Below are 16,459 nucleotides of genomic sequence, written 5' to 3'. Positions count from 1 at the left end.
TTTATGGCTCTTTTTGTTAACCAGCAGTTCTGATTAACTTTATAATTTTCTCAGCTTTGAAAATAGCCGATTTTAATTTTTATTGAGATTGCCTTAGGTATACAGGTGAATTTGGGGAGAATGTCTTCCCATCCAGGAACACTTTTTTTTTTTTTTTTTTTTTGTCTTTTGTTGTTGTTGTTGCTATTTCTTGGGCCGCTCCCGCGGCATATGGAGGTTCCCAGGCTAGGGGTCGAATCGGAGCTGTAGCCACCGGCCTACGCCAGAGCCACAGCAACGGGGGATCCGAGCCGCGTCTGCAACCTACACCACAGCTCACGGCAACGCCGGATCATTAACCCACTGAGCAAGGGCAGGGACCGAACCCGCAACCTCATGGTTCCTAGTCGGATTTGTTAACCACTGCGCCACGACGGGAACTCCCAGGAACACTTTTTAATTGTCGTTTTGTTTTTATATTTTATTTTATATTTTATTCTAGATTTACATTTTCTTTTCAGACCTTCAAACCAATTTTTTCTTCTTGTTCATATGGGCTTTAAGTAACTCTAATAGCATTGATTCCTCAGCACTTTTGTTACTGCTTTCAATGGAACCATTTGTAAAATATTTTTTTCTCATTGGTTATGGCTTATCTACAAGCGAGTTATGACTTGTGCAGATTTATTTCATAAGAGGCAATCTGACAGCTGTCTTATTCCAGAAACTATTCAACAGGTTCACCTGAGTTTCCAATTGTGTGGTCTCTGAATGTTCACACACTCACCATTGTAATAAAAAGCTAGAAATTCTCCTCTGAATATCTCTTTGGCCGCAACCCATAAATTTTGAAACATGATACTCTAATTGTTATTTTAGAAATGTTCTGTAGTTGCAGTTTTGATTTCCAATTTAAACTCAGTTTTCTAGAAGACTGCTGTTATTAGTGTTAATTTCTTCTGGTTAAATTTCCAAGATTTAGCCTTGTTGTTCTTGTACTTTTTGTTAGAAAATGCCAGTTTAGTTTTATCGTGGCCACAGGATATGTCCTGGACACTTTTTATTTGTTGGAATTTATTGGGGTTCATTTTGTAAACCAGTATGTGATGTCACTAAATATTTTCAATGGTCTGCACACATTTGAAAAGAATGATGATTCTCTGGAGTTTCAAATATGTATATATTCAAATATGATATTAAACTACATATATATGTATATATTCAATCGTGTAAGTCATTAACTCTTTATATTTTGTCTACTTAATTTGAAAAACCTTAGAGCATTGAAATCTGGTACCATATTTGTAATATATGTCCAAAAATGTTTGTCTGACATATTTCAATGCCTTGCTTAGGTGCATAAAATTCCCTGAGTTTCATGTCTCCATTGCGTGTTCTTCTTTGATCATGTTGTAAAAAGTACTTCATGATCTATTTAACAGTTGCTTCAGTTTTTATTTTGTCTGACAGAATTAACAATGTTATCCCACTTTCTTTTAATCTGCATTTGCATGTTTTTTGCCCAAATCTTTGTTTTTAACGTCATGCGATTTAGTTTTAAATGTGTCTCTTAAAAGTGGGATGTAGCTGGAGTGGGACAGAGAGTTTGTTTCTTGGGGTTTCTTTTTTTTAATAATCAATCCCTTCTAATTTGACTTTATACATTTTCTTTTTTTAATTACAGTTGACTTACAATGTTCTGTCAATTTCTGCCATACAGCAAAGTGACCCAGTTACCCATATATATATATATATATACCTTCCTTTTTTCACAGTATCTTCCATCACGTTCCATCACAAACAATTGGATATGGTTCCCTGTGCTGTACAGCAGACTTCATGGCTTATCCATTCTAAATGTAATAGTTTGCATCTGCTAACCCCAAACTCCCAGTCCATCATACTCCCTACCCTCTCCCCTTGTCAACCAAAAGTCTGTTCTCCATGTCCATGAGTTTGTTTATTTTCTGTAATATTTGGCTTTCTTAATTTCCCTCTTTTAAAGCTGAATCTGGGAGACTTGCTTTTTTAATATATAACCTTATGTATTATACTATATTGTATATATCTTATACACACTTAATATACAACTTCATTTCTTATACTTTTTTTTGTGTGTGTGTCTTTTTAGGGCAGCACCCAAGGCATATGGAAGTTCCCAGACTGGGGTCAAATTGGAGCAGCAGCTGCCAACCTGCGCCACAGCCACAGTAACTCCAGATCCAAGCCACGTGTGTGATCTACACCACAGCTCATGGCAACGCTGGATCCTTAACCCACTGAGCAGGGCCAAGGGTCAAACCCACACCCTCATGGAGGCTAGTCAGGTTTGTTATCACTGAGCCACAACGGGAACTCTCCAATATATCTTATATCTTAATTGAGACATCTTCCTTCTGATATTGTTTTGCTCTCTTTAGGTGGCTTCTTACTGCCTCCTTTTCTTGCTTTCCAGGCAAGTCATTCACTCTTTCTTATCCTCCTTAATGAATCAGAGGTTTTACATTCTATTCTTATGTTTTAGGTGGCTCCACAAGGAAATTTTAGAAGTGATATTTGAGCAAAGATGTTTCCTCTTCATCCATCTCAGGAAAGACACTGTATCTGATGCCTCTTCCTATAGGTGCTGCAAACTCTTTCACTTCCTCCCGATCCCAACCTCTCAGTCTGCACTCCAGAGCAAATGGCTTGGGGAAGGACATTATGTATTATCTCTTTCAAGATTTTTTTTTTTTTTTTGTCTTTTTAGGGCTGCACTCACGGCATATGGAGGCTCCCAGGATAGGTGTCCAGTCAGAGCTGAAGCTTCAGAGCTGAAGCTGTAGGCCGCGGCCTACACCACAGCCACAGCAACGCAGGATCCTTAACCCACTGAACAAGGCCAGGGATCGAACCTGTGTCCTCACAGATACTAATCGTGTTTGTCAACTGCTGAACCATGACGGGAGCTCCCGAGATTATTTTTTATTACTTGTATTATTTCAAAATCCTGTTAAGAACAATGACTTTGAGCCAGCCTTCTGAGATTTAACTTAAAGCCAGCCTTCTTTTGTGCCCTGAATGTCCACTCTTTCATCAGCACAGTCTGCCCCGTCCACCCTCACAAGTTCTTGTTCTGCTCCTTTCTTGAACTCTGTCCACTGTAGTCCTAAACCCTTTAGTCTCCTGAACAACCCTCATTTAATCTAGCCCACCAGCCACGGCGCAGACAGGTCTCAATGTCTTGTAACCTGGTTCTCCGTAACCCTTGCTGACGCTACATTTTCATCACTCTTCAGATTCCATTTTTAGACAACACTCCTTTGAATCAAAACCACACCCTATCCAGACCTAGGGCTCTTCTAGGTGTCTTTCTGTGTGCAAAGTGGCGATGTAGTAAACTGGTAATAAATCTGTACATACTACTCAATTACAATCTAAAAATGAAAAAAGATTAAAAACAACAACAACAAAGCAAGTTTAAAACAAACAAACAAACTCAAGATATGACCCACTTGCTAAAAGACTTGGATCAAGAAAGATGCTCAAAACACCCCCATGGATAAACAATGAGGATCCTTTCCTGGGGAAGGCATGGCAGGGCCATCAAATTAAAATCCCATGATCTCTAAATAGAACAGAGAGGATATTCGAAGAAAAGCAAAATACAGCTACAAATCATCTTAGAGTCTTTGGCCTGAGAGGAGTGTTCCACCTTTGTGGTCCAACTGCTGCCAGTGTGTGTGTGTGTGTGTGTGTGTGTGTGTGTGTGTGTGTGTGTGTGTGTGTGTGTGTGTGTGTGTGATGATTGTTTGGGGTTTGGGTTTTGGTAAGAGATAATATATCATCTTTCAATACGATTTTCTACTTGTCTCAACACACACACATGCACAAACACTTCTATTGTTTTCTTGTGACAGTGAGTTCAAGGCAGGGGCTCAGACACGGAGGTCCGGCTGGAATTGACCCCGAACACCCTTAGAGGATGAGGAGAAGCAGGAAGGAAAGGGACAGCACATGAGGCCGGCCTGCCTGCCCATTTGCTCCGACTCCTTCAATTGCTGAAACTCTTCTAGTCAATAAGGAACAGGACAGGAAAAGAGAAAGATCACTTCACAGCAGACTGAGGTCTGGAATGCCTGCCTTGGATCGTGGGGAGAAGACCAGCGTGTTGAAAGGCAACATCAGGAATATTTGAGACTTAAAATGCTCTCCTAACACATCTCCACTGTTCCAGATCCCAATGTCCTTTCCACAGCATGGTTTTGGAATTTTTGTAAATCCTGACTTACGGTAAGAATTTACATGTTACATGACAATACATACCACATAGATACACATAAGATGTATATACATATTTATAAATATACAAATAAACACATATGAGATGTATACACATATTTATAAATATTCAAATAAAAGGCTTATGAAACAATACACTTACTACGGTGTAATCATGGAAAAACCTGGCAAACATAATATTAAAATGGTTTTGCTAAGAACCTATTCTTTTTGTTGTTTGTTTTTATCTTTTTAGGGCCGTGCCCGTGGCATATGGAGGTTCCCAGGCTAGGGGTTGAATTGGAGCTACAGCTGCCGGCCTACACCACAAGCCACAGCCATGCCAGATCCAAGCCACGTCTGTGACCTACACCACAGCTCATGGCAACGCAGGATCCTTAACCCACTGAGCAAGGCCAGGGATCGAACCCACAACCTCATGGTTCCTAGTTAGATTTGTTTCTGCCATGCCATGATAGGACTCCCTGAGCCTCAGAATCTTTTCACGTGTCTATTGCTTTTATGGCACCTGCTCATTCTTACTCAGGGACCTGTGCTGATCCAGATTTGAGAGGTGGGATGAACCCTGAAATTCCCTGTTCACATCTTTCACATGCGGATGGAAGACTGAGCCAGGGCTCAGGTAGCCTCTCGCTTTCCCTTGCCTGATGAGAGCTGCTGTGAGCAGCAAGGAGGGCAAACCACTGCCGGCCGAACCGGGAGTAAAGAGAGCTTCTGCATCATTCAGAGAGCAATTTTGTGGGGGGGAGGCCCACTCCTTTTGACCTGGCAGGACAGCCGTGTCCTAGCTGCTGTCACTCTCTGCCTGAGAAGCATTTCTGGCCGAGTTTCAGACAGAAGCAAGACCAGCAGAGATCCCCGCTCTGGGTGGTCTCCAGAGCTAGGTCAGTGCCCAGAGGTGGCGCCAGCCCTGCAAGGTGCTCCCACTCAAGGCACACCATCTCCTCCAACATCCACAAGCATCACAAGCACAGCAGCTCCCAGGGGGCTCTACCCTTCCACCCAGGCATCCCGCTCCTCCACAAGCCGACCTCAGCATCCCTGCATGCTTCCGGGCAGACCCCTCAATGTTTCTCCCATAACTTGCCGAGCTTACAGGACCAATGTAGATTTGTCCTTATTTAAGCTGCGATCCAAAAGAAGAACCCAAAACCGATTCCTATTTTTAGGCCGCCTTCCTAACCAAACTCCAAGCTCTTAGTTTGTTTATTTCACCTCACTGGGTATTCTCCTCCCTGCAGATACAAGTATGTGGCTATTTTCACTGATTCGTGTCTTAGTATCAAGAATGTCTCATAGATGAAAATGTGTTGCCAGCCCAAGTGGACGAGGCCAATATTACATGCTATTATTAGAGTTAGGCTTGCTGTTATATCCATATTGGTCTTTTTTTTTGTCTTTTTTATCTTTTTAGGGCCATGTCCGCAGCATATGGAGGTTCCCAGGCTAGGGGTCGAATTGGAGCTGCAGCTGCTGGCTTACACCACAGCCACAACAGCTCGGGATCCAAGTCGCGTCTGCAACCTACGCCACAGCTCACGGCAACACCGGATCCTCAACCCACTGAGCAAGGCCAGGGATCGAACCCGCAACCTCATGATTCCTAGTCGGATTCACTTCTGCTGCGCCACGATGGGAACCCCAGTCATTTATTTTTTGACAACTATTTTCTGAGATTGGTCGTGTGCCAGGTGATGATGATGTAAAGATGAAGACAGAGTCCTTCACAGCCGGTCGGAGAAGACGGCTGTGTAAACGGATAATAGTCCTAGCCTGGAAAATCTAATAATGAAGGTTTGACTCGAGTGCCACAGTCCGAAATGACCTTATGGATGGTTTCACCGAGAAACCAGCCCAGGAGCTGAGGAGGGTTCTCCACGTGGAGAAGGGAAGACAGAAGGTTTGGCAGAGAGCAGTTCCAGTAGAGAGAACAACCTGCACGGGCCGAAAAGCTTGAAAAGAGCCCTCTGTATTCAGATCAGAGCAGATCTCTCGGAGGCACTGGAGCCTGGGGATGTGAGCAGGGGGAAGGGACCAAATCGTCAATTCAGAGAGAGGAGCAGTCACAGGCAAGGAGTGAAGACCCCATCCTGTCGGCGAGTGGATTTCCTTTCCAAGTCCACCCTCACCCCGTCACCTCCAAACCCCGGGAGGCTGGGGGGGAGGGGGAGGAAACTGGGGCCCAGAAAGAGGAGGAAGGATTTTGGTAAGAGGGCAGGTCTCAAACTCCTGGCCTGCCTTCAGCCTGAAAAATCCTGCTTCTAACTGTTTACATATGAATTTTTACGAAAGACTTCAATTCTAAAAAGGGTTCCATGGATAAAAGGAACTAGAAAACAACTGCTGTAGGTAATTACAATCCAATCCTGATTTTCGTGTATACGTTTCAGAAACAGGACTATTTGTTGAGGCATATGGAGCAGAGTAATTAAGAGTGTAGATTTTGGAGTCAGACAAGGCTGGAGTTCGGTTCCACTTGCCAGCTGAGGGACCCTGGGCAAGTCACCTCATTCTCAGTTTGGGGGCTATGCTACTTAACTCAGGGTTGTTATAAGGCTCTGATAAACTGATGTAGGCGAAGATCTTAGCACAGAGTCTGGGGCAGGAAGAGTGGCTGGGGTATGATGAATAAGCCTCAGCGGGGGTGAACAGGTGGCTAGCAGGGGCTTCGAGGAGGGGACCGGCCCACCCTGCCAGCTCATGCCCTCACCATGTTTGGAATACAGGAGGTGCCCTCTACTGTGGTTCTAAGTGTTGACCCCCACTTAACTGTGAGAAAAAGGAGAACAGGACAGAGGAAAGGAATAGAGCCATCCTGTCCTTCTGAGCAGCCTGGAGAAAGGGAAACAAGGCATCCCGGGCCATTTGGGGAAGGCCTGGCACAGGGCTCCTGGGAAAAGGGTGCTGCCTTCAAGGGGCTCAGCCCAAAACAGGAGGATTTCACTTGGCAAGAGAAGGGACTGGATGCTTCCCGGTGTCCACAGGGAGCAAGGAATCTGCTGGGTTCCTGAGTCCTCCGACCACAGACAGCAAGCACGTCGACCCACCCAAAGAACAGCAATGGTTGGGGCTGAAACTACGTGGAGGTTGTCTAAAGCAAGTGGACCCTCATCTGAAGCAAGCGGAGTGACTGCTGCACAGAGAGAACACTCTTCCCACAGGCAACGCCTGCCCGGGAGCGGGGTAGCCTGGCTGGCAGTGGGGACAGCCGCCTCTGGGCACCTCCACTCCTTCCTCTCCAACCTTCCTTCTGCCTCTTCCACATCCCCAGTCCCAAGGATGACGTCTCAGCTGATACGTCAGAAATCCCAGAACCAGAAGCTCCAGGGGCTGCAGAGCGAGGACCAATGAGAGCCCCCTCCCCACCCAAGCTCCCAAGCAGCTTCCTCCTCCCCCCACTCTGCACACAATTCTCACCCAAGAGACTGGTTTCTGCTCCAGCCCCCCCCACCCCCCACCAGCTTCCAAACAGGAAACCAAGTTCGAGCAACCAAGCCCTTCCCCAACGCAGGTCAAAGGGGCCAGCCTCCAGCCTCCAACAGCTGCCCAAGGGACTGTCACTCGCCCAGGCCCACCTACCTCTCTGTTCACAGTCCCTGGGGCTGCCTCCTCCTTGGCGCCGCTCTCCACCTGCCCAGCCAGGACCAAAGCACCATTAAGCCCGGAAAAGCCAGGACACAGGCCTGGGTCAGAGCCTCAAAGAATGAGAAAGGGATGCTTGTTTCTCCCTCAGACTGATCTGCGGAGCAGACTCCGATAGCTGGGATGCGGTGAGTTGGGCACTGCTTTCACCACCTGCTCTGGGCAGGTGACTCAGGGCAAACGGGTCCAACCTGGCAGGGCTGGCGCGGAGACTCCCAACCCGAGCCATCTGACTTCTCGGCGTGAAGACGCGTGGTCCAGAAGGGCTGGGCTGCCAGCGCTGTGAAGCTCAGCCTCAGAACAAAGTCCACCATCTGCTGGGCTGGCAGAGAATATCCAGGAGGTCAGCCCTGCTCAGAACCCCAGAACCCAGCAAGGCTCCTTCACTGTGGCCCCCGTTGCCCCCCCACCCCCTGACTTCCTTGGACAACCCAGAAGTGGCACGAAAGTAACAAACACTACTCAACGCCTCCAAAGTGCCTGGCAAATGTCAGCTTACACGATCTCACCATCCATCCAGTACTCATTCCACAAGTGAAAAAGTCACGGCACAAAAATTCATCAAGCACCTACTATGTGCCAGGCCTGGTGACCTTGGGTCACAGCCCATCACTGGTTCAGCCAAATCCAGTGACTTTCCAGAGCTTACCTTGCTAGTAAGTCATCAAGCCAAGGGTCTCATCAAGAACCACCTGACCCCAAAGCCCAGGCTCTTTTTTCTTTTTTGGCTGCCCCGTAGCATATAGAGTTTCCGGCCAGGAATCAGATCTGAGCCACAGCCCTAAGCTGCAGCTGCAGAAACACCAGATCCTCAACCCACTGGGCCCAAGCCAAGGATCGAACCTGCGCGACCCAGCGCTCCCAAGATGCGGCCGATCCCATTGCACCACGTCAGGAACTCCAAAGCCCAGACTCTTTTCATGGTATCACATTGCCTCCTTACGACAGGCTGTCCTTAAAATAAGAAACTGGCTCTTAGGAGCCAGTCTAGTCCCCAGGCCAGCAGTGGGCATCAAGGGGGAGGCCTCTGGGGGAGAAAAATAAAGGAAAAAAATAAGTTATGTACTAGGGTTGAACACATAGAAGATTTTGCTAGAAATGCTAATTCTCAGGCCTTCTGAATCGGAAAATGAGGGTGGAGCCTGGCACTCGGCTTTTGCAAGCCCTCCAGGTGATTCTGGTGCCTGCTCACGTTCAAGAACCAAGGCCTTATGAAGAGCATGTTGAGAAGCACAGCACCAAGGGACAAAGCATGTCGGTGCATCCTTTCAGGATTCTCATCATGTGACCAGAGTGCTTCCCCCCCGCCCCCGCCGCACGTCCCCTTGGAGCGCCTAATCTAGGTGACATTTAACCCATCTGCCCCTTAAGGACCATCCCACGCGTCTCTCCTAAGCATGGCCTCTGTGAGCTGTCTGTAAGCGCCAGGCCGGGACGTCTGTGTGGCCCTGTCGTCTAACAAATGGAATGTCTGCCACCGCTCACCACCAAACATTTCAGGGATGGCCGGGGGTTTTAATGAGGGTGTAGGCGCAACTCGTAGGAAGCCCCAGGAATTCCGGGCAAGGCTTCAGAGATCCAGTCACTGAAGTGGGACCCAGGCCCACAGTCACAAGGGAGGCACTTTGGGGATAAAGCAGCCTTTGTCAGGGGGTGCGGGGGACAGCTCCGCATTGCAGGGCTGAGTCTGGAGCACCGTGGAATCAATTCTAAAGTACCCAGAGCATGGGCCTTGGTCACACTGCCTACCCCCCTCACATCTGCAGTGCAGGCTGGGCCAGGCCCAGAGATCAGCCCTCAAGGCTGCTTCACTGGCAGAAAGGCTGGGGGTGTGGGGTGGGAGCGATTTGGTAGCTCAGGTGTGAGATCCCTCAGCTTGGGAGGGCCCCACAGCCTCCCTCCCACACCAGGCCTAAGCTCCTCCTGGGTCACCTGGGCCGAACCCAGGCCCTGCTTCTCCACGTTCAGATGATACATGGCTTGTCCACTCTCAGAAGGCGAAGGTGCTCCTGCCCAGACTGTTACTGACTCAGGGTGGTTTCCCCCGAGGTGGAGACCATATCACGTCAGTGCCCTCCACGACCTCTTCCAGAAAAGGGAGAGCCTTCCCTCTGAGCCCTAGAACTCTCTGCAGGCCAGTTCACCTCGTGCCTGAAGAAAGGGGGGCAGATGCAGCTAGGAGAGCCCTGCCCTGGTGAGAACTAGGAAACCCCCGCTGCACACCAAAGCTCGGCTGTGGGAGCCTGGTTACATCTCAGCTTCGGTTTACTCATCTGCTCAATGGAATTAAAGACTCCCATCCACTGCAGGGTGTTAGAGAGAGACAACAGAAGAGGGATCCTCGTGCAACAGCTCGGCAAATCCCTGTGCTTAGAAATAAGGTGGAGTTCCGAGCATGGCTCGGGGAGAGGAATATGACTTGCATCCAGGAGGACATAGGTTCAATCCCTGGCCTCACTCAGTGGGTTAAGGATCTCGCGTTGCCGTGAGCTGTGGTGTAGGTCACAGACACGGCTCGGATCTCGTGTTGCTGTGGCTGTGGTGTAGGACAGCAGCTGCAGCTCCAATTAGACCCCTAGCCTGGGAACCTCCAAATGCCCCAGGTGCGAACCTTAAAAAAAAAAAAAAAAAAAAAAGATAAGAAAATCACCATGCCCTCCTCATATCATTAACTCAGTTTTCCCTTAGCATGAAAATCAATCAAAATTCAGCCCATGAGACCTCCCCATGTACTTGTACACACACTCATGCACACATGTGCACACATATCTCCACTCTCAGTTATATGAAGCAGGGCTGCCATTTGCAGAGAGCTTTCCATGTATTAGACACTCCCATGAGCATTTTATTTTGTTTAATCCTTTCACCCTCTCTGTGAAGTAGGTTCTATTTTTTTTTTTTTTCTTTTTAGGGCCACACCTGCAGCATATGGAGGGTCCCAGGCTAGGGGCTAAATCAGAGCTGCAGCTGCTAGCCTGCACCACAGCCACAGCAACCCAGGATCTGAACCACATCTGTGACCTACACCACAGCTCACAGCAATGCCGGATCCTTAATCCACTGAGCAAGGCCAGGGATCGAACCCGTGTCCTCATGGATACTAGTTGGGTTCATTAACCACTGAGCCATGACAGGAACTCCAGTAGGTTCTATTTTTACACCCATTTTAGAGGTAGAGCAACTAGAACATGCTGCTGGTCTTTCTGGAGCAGCCTCACAGCCCCTGGATGTATCCACAGGCCACGCTGCCTGCAAAGTCTGGGAAGAAGTGGACATTTCAGGAAGGAGAGGAGCTCACTGTGTTGCTCCTTCCAGCTTGTGGAGCCCAGAAATCTATTCAGCAAGTGATTCTGAGGCTTTCTAAAGTCTCATAACCAACAACCTACACTAGAACACATAACGCATGTTGAAGGTCAGGGCATAAAGTGACAAGACACTCCTGCATGTGTCCCATCAGATTAGTGCCAAGTGATCAGGAGGCCTTTCCTACAAGTCTCCCTAGACCGCCAGCATCTTCTGGGATTATACCAAGAGTTCTATTTATTATTTTTATATTTTTTGGCCATGCCCACAGCAGGTGCAAGTTCCAGGACCAGAGATCCATCCCGAGCCAGAGCAGTGACCCAAACCACAGCAGTGACAATGCCGGATCCTGAAGCCCTAGGCCACTGGGGAACTCCCCAAGAGTTCTATTTATACAGTGATGTTTTACTTTTTTAAATTATGATTACATTTTCTTCTGATGCTTCTTGCCCTTTTGTTTTTTGCAAGGACAAAAGTAATACCTGCTTGCCAGAGCAAGTCAAAACAGAAGGCAAAAGCAAAAGTGCTTTCTTTTTAAAACACCACAGAAGGGTCATCTCTTCTTCGGATTAAACAGCAGCAAAATAAAGAGGGCAGGGCTTTCCAAGCAGGGTTGGGACCCCAGCTTCTGCCCAAGCCAGCTCTGCCGACTTGGGCAGGTCCCTTTACCGTTCTGAGCCTCATTTTCTTCCTCCACAAAATGGGAACAATAAACCAACAATCTGACTGGGCTGCTCAGAGCTCTAAGCAGAAGCATCTAGTGTTCATTTATTTATTTTTTGTTTTGTTTCATTCTGTAAGTTTTACTAATGGAACACAAGTATGTAAAAAATCCTGTTTATAACAACATGGTGATTTTGCTGAATTAAAAGCAAGAAAGTGTCACGAAAACAGAATAATGTATGAGCTTGTCTGTCTTTATATCGTTGCTCCTCCAAACAGTGCTGGTTCATCTCAGAAACATTCAATAATAATTAAATTAGGTTGCCTTTGCTATTTTGCCAACTTTTTGTTATATAAAACCATAGCTTTACATGCGTATTTCAATTTTCTTGTTATAAAGATATATATTCAAGGTAAGAGATACAATATTTTTATTTCATACTTTCTTAAGCTTGATGGGTAACTTTTAAACACTTGGACACAGGAGGTAGGGGCCTCCCTCCATTCTATTGTCCTCACCCCTCCACATGTTAGAGGAGAGCCCGCTGATTCTCACACACAACCCCCTGCTACATGGCCACAAAGCCCCAGGGATTCCTTACGCTGGGAACTCTGGGTCACGAGAGCTGTTTTGTCAAGATGCAGAACATAATGGAACGGTGTCAGCCAGAAATGAAACACCATAATCCAATCATGGATAAATCCTCTGCTTATGCAGCACTTTCAACTTAACAACCAGACCAGGGTGAGGGCAGGACTTGACCTTGTCACTATAACCCCTCATTTATGGATGCAGACACTGAGGCCCAGGAAAGTGAAATGGCCAAGGTCATGCGGTCAGGACTGCTGGTCTCCTGACCCTTCCTCCTCTCTTCCCGCCACCCTACACAATACATCGATGCAAACCAAAGGTCTCACTTTCTTTTTTTTCCTCGTCTTTTTGCCATTTCTTGGGCTGCTCCCGCGGCATATGGAGGTTCCCAGGCTAGGGGTCAAATCAGAGCTGCAGCCGCCGGCCTACGCCAGAGCCACAGCAACTCGGGATCTGAGCCGAGTCTGCCACCTACACCACAGCTCACGGCAACGCCGGATCCCCAACCCACCGAGCAAGGCCAGGGATCGAACCCGCAACCTCATGGTTCCCAGTCGGATTCGTTAACCACTGAGCCACGACGGGAACTCCCAAATGTCTCACTTTATATGAACATTCTAGCCGACTTTCTTAGAGACCATGTCACTCTTCCTCTGGCTCTTACTTTGTCTGTTCCGGCTCGCATCCATTCAAAACAATATTCCATCACTAATATACTATATATGTGATAAATACAAGACACGGCGGCGGGTCTCATTGGCGTGTAGGAGCTGCCCCTATGCCAACAACTCCCAAATTCACGTCCCAGCCTTGGACTCTCCTCTGGGTTCTAAACTCTTTTTTCTTACCACCTGCTTAACATGTCCTCAGACAGTCTAACAGGTATTTCAAATTTTACACCACCCCACAGGACTCCTGATCTCCCCCAAGAGAAATCTATTCCTCCCAGGTTTCCATATGACGGGAGGTGTCATCATCACTCATTCTCCCCCCTCCCCCCAAGAAAAAACCCACGTCAAGGAGTTAGGAACATGGGTTCTGAAGCCAGAATTCCTGGATTCACATTTTAGCGCTGTCCCTGGCCAGGGGTGTGATCACGGGCAGGTGAAGCGGTCCCTCTCTGTGGACTGACTTCCCATCCACAGGATGGTTATTGCACTAGGACTGGCCTCCCGAGGTTGCTCTAAGACCGAATGTGGGAACACTCGTAAAGTTCTTGAGAAAGCACTTGCCAGAACAAGCCCTCCACATTGGCTTAGATTAATCTTAACTCCTCCTTTTTTTTTTTTTTTTTTTGCTTTTAGGGCCACATTCATGGCTTATGGAAGTTCCCAGGCTTGGGGCTGGCCACAGCCACACAGGATCCAAGCCGCATCTGCGACCTACACCACAGCGCACACTGGATCCCCGACCCACTGAGCGAGAACAGAGGTCAAACCTGCATCCTCAGGGCTATTAGTCAGATTCATTTCTGCGGCACCACAATGGGAACTCCCCTCCTTCTTTCTGACTTTCTCTCGATTCTCCCCTTCTCTCTCCCCTCCTTCTCTCTTCCCACATCACACCCCATTTATCAGCAATTCCCACTGGCCTGTCCCCAAAAGATAACCCAAATCCTTCCGCTTCTCTCCGTCTTCACTGCCACGGTCCTAACCCCACCACCACTGCCTCCAGCCTGGCTTCCACACTCGCCCTCTCACTGGGATCCTGGCTCCCCGTCAGGTGTCCATAGTTCATTTCCACACACTAAGCCAGCAGGTTTTTTGAAAATATAAAATGGATCATGGCACTTTCCTATATAAAACCCTGCTAGGACTTTGCATTGCTCTTTGAAATTATTTTTTTAATTTTTTTAAAAAAAGACTTTATTTTTAGAGCAGCTTTAAGTTTACAGAAAAATGGCACAGAAAGGACAGCAAGTTCCCATTGGCTCCAGGCACAGTCTCTCCCATTATTAACATTTTGCATTAGTGTGGTGCATTCTTACAATTCATACATCAGGATTGAGACATTAGGATCAACTCCAGTCCATGGTGTATGTTAGGGTGCACTCTTTGTGTTACATGTTCTATGGGCTTTTGACAAAGGCGCGGTATCACGTATCAACCACTGCACTGTCACAAAGAACAGTGTGCTGCTGCCCTAAAAATGCCCTGGGTCCCACCCTCTACCCCTCCCCAAGACTTTGCATTGCTTTTTCAAAATCAAATCCAAATTCTTTACCACGTCCCCAAAGACTTACCTGATCTTCCTTTTCCTGGATAAGCCAGGCCTATGTTACCCTAAGGCTTCTGTCCAAGCTGTTTCCTCTTCCGAGAAGTTTCCACCTCCAGATCCTCGTATGGCTAACTCCATCCTGCCTTGATATCCTACATGTGGCCTTTCCCATCTACCCAATGTACACTAGCCCCCAGGTACTCCCTATCACACCTCCTTTTTTTTTTTTTTTTAACTTTCTTCGTTAGTGTGGTACATCCTTACAATTCATAAATCAGTATTGAGACATTACGATTAACGAAACTCCATAGAGTACACTGGGGTTCGCTCGTCCCCGTCTGAAGATGTCTTGTTAGTCTATTTGGTCCTCGAGCATCATCTCTGTTCCATCTAGAGCGCAAGCACCCCAAACCAGAATTCATCAGCTTTGTTCACTGCAGGGTCTCCAGCCCTAGGACACGCCTGGCTCAGAAGGGCTCAGTAAACACTCACTGAATGAATCAACCCCCAACTGAATGAATAAATAAATGACTAATGCCATGCAATGAGCGTCTACATTTGTTTGTGTTTTAGAGCTTACAAAGAGCTCTTGCAGACATTTTCTTAACCTAATTTATGTGATTAGGCTCAGGTTTAGATGGAACTTGAAAAACATATTCATACTCTCTCTCCCAGTTTCTCAAGGGCACAGATCAGGATGGGGTAGGAATGTTCTCTCCAGGGGGAGAGAGTGATTTTCCCTTTGAACTGGACAAACAGAATCGCTTGGTTTTAATTCCTAGCTCTAGGACGAAGAAAAACACTTGGAGATGCAGAACCTTGACTGATTAGTAACAGTAACACTTTGTCATTGGGCAGCACTTGCTGTGGGCCGGACACGGTACTGAGTTCTGTAGCATCTATCGCCACAACTTACCTGGAGGGTCAATGCCATGAGTCATCCCTATTTTCCGGACGGGGAAAGGAGAAAGAGGAAGCGAGGGGTGGTAGAATGGCTTTCCCAAGGCGCGGAGCAGCATTTGAAGCCAGGGTTATCTGACAACAAAGTCCAGGCAACTCTGGCCCTTGGAATAAGAGCTGAATAAATAGACTAAGCCTAGCTGAGCAACCTGGAAATCCCACCCATCCTTGTCCGCCCCGTCACATGGGTGGGTTGAGAAAGGGTTAAACCCCCAAAGCAAGAGGGAACCATTGGGGTTTGGGTGGTGCTTTTTCAAGGCCAAGATCAGGAAGGTTTGCACAGCATGCTTCCCCTCCACCAGGCCACAAAAAAAGCCCAGGTATTAATGAATGACACGGGGGGCGGGGGAGGGATGTTTCCACTCAGCAAGATTTTGGCAGGGACTGTGTGTTCACTTTGGGGTCTCACACTTTTTCAGTCCCTCATCTTTTCTGGCTCTTACAGGATGCTGGAGGCCTCCCCCTCCCCCGCCCCGAGCCAGGGGGCCCAGCCCCCTCCAGTGTTTTCAGCCTGGACAAGGGGCGAGCTGAGGTGGAGCATGCTTGGCCGGGGAGGCGGCCAGTCTCCCCTCCTGCCGTTCTTCTGCCCACACAATTATCTGAGGAACGCTGCTCCCTGCCTTGCATCAGAAAGCAACATTTTTAAAGATGAAGAAATCCCTACTTTCTTTTCTTAATTTGTTATTGTCATGACATGCCTGACTCAATGAGGAAAAATGTTAAATCCCTGCCCAAGGTTGCAGGCTTGTCTCCCCCAGCCTTGAAGTTCCTCCAGATGCTTTGTGCTGTCTCCCACCTCCGCACCTCAGCTCACGTACACGC

General features: G+C 47.6%; 1 protein-coding gene across 6 annotated transcripts in view; it reads right to left on the bottom strand.

Annotated features, from left to right (window-relative positions):
* Window positions 1–16,459, bottom strand: part of IL16 (interleukin 16) — a 160,721-nt gene that overhangs the window by 104,619 nt on the left and 39,643 nt on the right. The window contains exon 1 of one of the 6 annotated variants that reach the window (XM_084966697.1): window positions 7,840–8,181. The gene's annotated coding sequence lies outside the window, so the exon portion shown is untranslated. 6 annotated transcript variants of the gene reach the window in all.

This window comes from Sus scrofa, chromosome 7, assembly GCF_054392235.1.
Source record: "Sus scrofa isolate SSC_HxYL_T2T_F1_AM1 chromosome 7, Sscrofa_HxYL_maternal_Yorkshire_Landrace_v2.0, whole genome shotgun sequence".
NCBI lineage: Eukaryota > Metazoa > Chordata > Mammalia > Artiodactyla > Suidae > Sus > Sus scrofa.
The sequence above is the reverse complement of the archived record's forward strand: the minus strand, read 5'-3'. Positions and strand labels throughout refer to the sequence as shown.